A 6,000-nucleotide genomic window follows, 5' to 3' on the forward strand; every position below is an offset into this window, starting at 1 on the left:
TGTGTGAGACCCTGTAACCCCTTCCCCGGGACTGAGCCCGGCCACCTAACCTCCACTTGCCTCCGATTATTCCTTGCTCGCAAAGCGGGGAGTCCTGTGGTGGGTGACTGGGTGACCGCCTGGCCCGCTGAGTCAGCACATCCGGGCCACGCGCCCTTTCCCTTCCGTGATCTCTCTAAAGGAAGCCTCACAGCCTCCTTCCAAGGGGAGAGTCCTCTTTAAAGAGTGGCCTCATTGTCGGGGGGGGGGGGGGGTCCTTTTTTTTTTTTTTTTAAGATTTGTTTTATTTATTTGAAAGAGTTACAGGGAGAGAGACAGAGAGGTCTTCCATCCACTGGTTCACTCCCCAGATGGATGCAACAGCCCGGGCTGGGCCAGGCTGAAGCCAGGAGCTTCTTCCAGGCCTCCCACAAGGGTGCAGGGGCCCAAGCACTTTGGCCATCTTCCACTGCTCTACCAGGCCATTAGCATGGAGCTGGATCAGAAGTGGAGCAGCCCAGTCTCAAGCCAGCACCTGTATGGGATGCTGGCATTGCAGGTGGCGGCTTAGCCCCCTAAACCACCACACCGGCCCCCTCGTTAAAGTAACAACTGGTTGTCATCAAAATCGAGCAAAACAGAACATCGGAGAACACACTCGGGGTGTCAGTGAACAGTGAAATCCCCGCCTTGCCAGCGCACAGAGGGAGAATCAGCAGGGACAGAATAGTTCCGTTTGTGCCTTTGTAAAAGTGAAATTCAAAATGTTCGCTTATCCAAAATCAAAGAAGCCGAAGGAATTGCCAAAGCAAGTGTTGACTTCCCCCGAGAGTCATTTCCTACAGCAGGGCCAACCTCGCCGGCTCAATCAAACGCCAGGGCCAGGGCCAGGGCCTGAGCCGGCTGCAGCCTGCAGGTGAGGCTGCTGCACCCTCCGCTCTTTCTGAAGCATGAGGCTGGGGCTGTCCTGCAGCCTCAGATCCCAGACGAAGACGCCAAAGGGAATTCAGTGAGGGTGGGAAACCTCCACGTGCCCGGGGCCACAGCACCCGCGCCCTTGGACCGAGGCTGCCTCCTGCCTCCTCTGGAGCCGCAGCCGCTGGTTCCCTGGGCCAGGGCGCGCCTGCTCCAGCTGATACAGGCACGGGAGGCCTGGGGCCTCCACCAGCGGCACCTGCTGCTGCTCCTTGTCTTCGCAGCCCCTCTGAAGAGCTTGCACAAAGCAGGGAGCCGTGTCTCCGGCTGCGCCCAGTAACAGCCAGAGAGCTGGTGCCCAGGCCCCTTGCTCCTGAGCTCCCTGGAGGGAGTTGAGGAGGAAAACCGGCCCAGCCCGGCCCCGGGGTGGATCCAGCTCCCACTGGCGATGGCACCAGTCACGTCCTCTGACTGGGACAGACAGGCCTGGGCTCCGTGATGGGGCCGCGGTGACGCTGCTCTCTCGCTGGGCCGCCTTCTCGGCTCCCCGATCCTCAGGGCCTGGAACAAGAAGCCAGAACAGTCGGAGCCTAGAGTCCCCCGGGGCTCTGCACGCCCCGTGGGTGTGACTGTAGGAAGCCAGCACGGCCGCCCGCGCTAATGACGACCACATGGGCGTCTCTGGGCCCTCCATCCCGGCTGTGGTGCAGCACAGTGTCTCGTCCAGGTGAGTTTCTCGCTCGTTTGGCGCCGCACCTTTCCATAAGCGGGCACTCAGCCGCCTGCCTCCAGCACCCGCGGTTGGACCGTGTCCTTACTCAGTCTCCCCACCCACAACTGTGACTTTTGCCCTGCAAACCCCGCGGAGTGTCGGCCTCTGCGGGTGCTCTAAAGCCAGGCCTTCAGCCCACTGGGGACAGCCGCGGCGAGCGTGGCCACAAAGGGGGCCGCCCCAGCCTCATCCAACCCACGTGTCTCACACCCTCCCTGGGCAGAGCGCTTCAAAAACGGCCCCTGCTGGAAGCAGATGGCAGATCCATGGATGGCGCTCCCCAGGTGCCCTCGGCAGGGCCAGGCCTCACTTCACACCGGCCTTGTCGCTGACCCACCGTCTTCTCTCCCTCCCAAAGCACCTGTCTCCCCTAGGTGGGCTTTGGCCAGACCCTGGAGGGTCCCTGACCCCGGCCATGCTCGGCGTCCTGGGCCACAGAGGGGCACAAGAGGAGGCGCAGCCAAGGGACAACTGAGAGGGCCTGGGGGCCTCCACCAGGGCACCTGCCGCTCCTTGTCTTCAAGGCCCCTCGGAGGGGCTTGCACAACACAGGGAGCCCTGCAAGCCCACCCCAGGAAGCCCTTCAGCCCACCCCTGTGCATCCAGTTTTGCTCAGGACCCCCTGGGGGCCAACTTCCCTTTGGATTAAGGGCAGAACCTACTTCGTTGTCTCCTACTAAAATCCACCGACGGCCATAGTTCAGGGCACAAGGTACAATCCCGGCTCTGCCAGGCTTGAGGCCTTGGGAAAACCCTTTAACCTCCTTGTGCCTCAGTCTTCTCATCTGTAAAAAGGAGGCTCACTGAGATCTCACCTGTACCTGGGAGGGTGCCTGGCACGTGTTACTGTTGCAAAGACTGGTACTGTGGTGGTTGAGGGGCATCAGGGCCAGTTACAGCTCCTTTGTCTCCATACCCACTCGGGGTGGAAACCCACCTTCCTGCACGAAGAATTCCCTGAGATCCTCCCCTCCCTGGGGGACTGCTTGTTCTCAGCCACTATCATTTCTCCAAAAGCCTTTTCCCCTCGTGTCCAGCAGAGGGCACCATTCACTCAAAGCAGAACTCCAGCGGCAGCCGGGGCCCCTCCCAGCCTGACTGACCTGGGGCCGGATCTGCAGGCAGAGGCCAGGACACAGCGGTCCCCCTGGCCACGCAGGCCCAGAACTGCCCTGGATGCTGGTGAACGTAGTGATGGAGGTGGTCAGAATTGACTGGACTGTGAGTGGCACGGCCTGCACCCCAGGGAGTGCATGTGTGTGCGTGGACCCCCGGCCATATGCCCAAGCCCCACCCAGTGATTCCCCCCCCCAAAGAGCCTTCAGCCAGCCTCCCTCTGGCCTAGGAGTACAGCCCTGGATGGAGAAGGCAGAGAACTCGGACCCAATAGTCACAACTCTTCACTCCAGGGAGACAGGCAGAGGGCCAGAGGTACTTTCTGCCCAGTCGAGGGGATCCTCAGTGGTTGCAGACCACAAAGAAGATAAATCAGTGAAACACATGGTACAATAAAAGTGAGGCTGTGCCACCGGCGCTGTGGCGCGGTGGGTTAAAGCCACGGCCTGCAGCGCCAGCATCCCATATGGATGCCGGGTGGAGTCGTCTGCTCCACTTCCGATCCAGCTCCCTGCTAACGTGCCTGGGAATGCAGCAGAGGATGGTCTAAGTGCTCGGGCCCCTGCACCCACATGGGAGACCTGGAAGAAGCTTCTGGCTCCTGACTTCACCCCGGCACAGCCCAGCCATTGTAGCCACTTAGGGAGTGAACCAGCGGATGGAAGATATTTCTCTCTCTCTGTCTCTCCCCCTCTTCCTGTAACTCTGTCAAATGCATAAGTAAATCTTAAGAACAAGCAAACAGAAAGTGAGGCTGTGTCGGGAAACAAGAGCTGGTGTGGGGGCTGGGTAGCCAGGAGAGGCCTTGCTGAAAAGGTGGCATTAGAGCTACCAGGGAGCAGCAGAGCGGCAGGCGGGCATGTCATATCTCAGGGCAGCAACAGTGGGTGCAAAGGCCCTGAGGCAGGGAGGCCGGTGTGACGAGATCTGAGGAGGTGAGGTCAGACAGGTATGGTACAGGGCTCAGGGTGTTGGGGCTCAGGCTGGAGGCTGAGTTCAGAGCCAAGCCTAGTCCCAGAACGCGTGGGAAAGGCCCAACTCAGCGCTACCAACGAGCTGGCGAAACCTCATTCTTCCTGAGCCCTCCTCAGCCACTGAGGAGGTGGCCGACCTGTCTGAGCCTGCACCCGGCCCCAGGGCTGGCTCTGGGACCTCAGGACCCGCAGAGGAGCCTGTCAGAGGGGACCTCTGGGCTGGTAGAGCAGAGCCATGGCTCAGTGCAGCCCCTCAAGGTTGCAGATTGGGGGGGGGGGGCATGCTAGGCTGACCTCCAGGTGGGGCGTGGCCAGCGCTCTGCATCCGGCTCTGCCTGGCTGTGATCGGGGCTCAGCAGGTGGCAACTGCGGACTATTGTTGTTGCTGGCGATTGAGGCCCCTCCAATCAGGGATGAGCACAGAGCTGCCCAGCCCCTCAGCTCCTGGCACCCCTGTGCCCACTGCCCAGCAGGCTACAGGGGTGTGGTGGGTGGGGAGGAATCTGAGAAAGGGTGGGTGGGCTGGGAATGCTGGGGCTTGGGTCCAGCCCTTCCGGTCCCACTGACTTCCAGTAAACCATGGTCAGCAGCTGGAGGGCAGGGCGGGCGGGGCCTCCCCTGTCACCCGGGGAGCTGAAGGCCCTGGGGCAGAAGCTGGCACCGATCACGGCGGAGAATGTGCGTGTCTGTGTGCCAGCTTCACAGTGCAGACAGGAGGAAAGTCAGGACTTTAACACTTAAACCTAGCTTTTTTTTTTTTTACAGGCAGAGTGGACAGTGAGAGAGAGAGAGAGAAAGGTCTTCCTTTTGCCGTTGGTTCACCTCCAATGGCTGCTGTGGCCAGCGCGCTGCAGCCGGCGCACCGCGCTGATCCAAAGCCAGGAGCCAGGTGCTTCTCTTAGTCTCCCATGGGGTGCAGGGCCCAAGCACTTGGGCCATCCTCCACTGCACTCCCGGGCCACAGCAGAGAGCTGGCCTGGAAGAGGGGCAACCGGGACAGAATCCGGCGCCCCGACCGGGACTAGAACCCGGTGTGCCGGTGCTGCTAGGCGGAGGATTAGCCTATTGAGCCACGGCGCCGGCCAAACCTAGCACTTAAACACGCAGGGAGCAACCCCCGAGCAGAGCTGTCCAAAGAATCTTCTGTGATGATGCCGGTGTTGTAGATTCGCACTGATCAGTGCTGCAGCCGTGTGTGCCTCTGAGATGTGGGCAGTGGAACTGAACTTGTATCTTCCTTGATTTATTGGTTTTGAAATTTAAATCTGGGAACCTACATTGTGGCACCACCGCCTGTGACGCCATTATCCCTTATGGGCACCGGTTCGAGTCCCAGCTGCTCCACTTCCAAGCCTGCTGATGGCCTGGGAAGAGCAGTGGAGCTTGGCCCCTGCATCCACACGGGAGACCCGGATGAAGAATCTGACTTCTGGCTTTGGCCAGGCCAGCTGGCTGTTGCGGGCATCTGGGGGGTGAACTAGAGGGTGGAAGATCTCTCTCCCATGTTCTCTGTATCTCTTTCAAATTAAATAAGTCTTTTTGAAAACTAGTTAGGCCTATCTAAAACAATATGCAGGGACGCTGTGTGTCACAGCAGGGTAAGCCACCACCTGTGACACGGGCATCCCATATGGGCTCCAGTTCAAGTCCCAGCCAATCCACTTCCAATCCAGCTCCCTTCTAATGTGTGCCTGGGAAAGCAGCAGAAGATGGCCCAAGTGCTTGGGCCTGCCACCCACATGAGAGACCCGAAGGAAGCTCTAGGTTCGTGGTTTCTGCTTGGCCCAGTCTAGCCTCTTGCAGCCATTTGGGGAAGGAACCAGCACATGGAAGATCTCTTTATTTCTCTGTAACTCTGCCTTTCAAATAAATAAAAATATTTTTTAAAGATGCACATCTTCCATGAACCTTTTGAAGTACCCTAGCCATACTGTCTCTCCCACTTGCTTTTGCCTAACTATGTCCTATCCCTCCCCTCATCGCTAACTACAGTTATGAGTTTTTTGTATTAATTGTTAATATTTTTATTTATTTGAAAGGCAGAGAGAAAGACAATCAGAGAGACCTTCCATGCCCTGGGTCACTCCCCAAGTGCCCACAACAGTCAAGGCTGGACCAGACAGAAGCCAGGAGCCCTAAATTCCATTTGGATTTCCCTCATGTGTGTTCAGAGCCCAAGTTCTTTAAAAAAAAAAAATTTATTTATTTATTTATTTATTTGAAAGATTTACACAGAGAGAAGTC

This window comes from Oryctolagus cuniculus, chromosome 18 (assembly GCF_964237555.1).
Source record: "Oryctolagus cuniculus chromosome 18, mOryCun1.1, whole genome shotgun sequence".
Lineage (NCBI taxonomy): Eukaryota > Metazoa > Chordata > Mammalia > Lagomorpha > Leporidae > Oryctolagus > Oryctolagus cuniculus.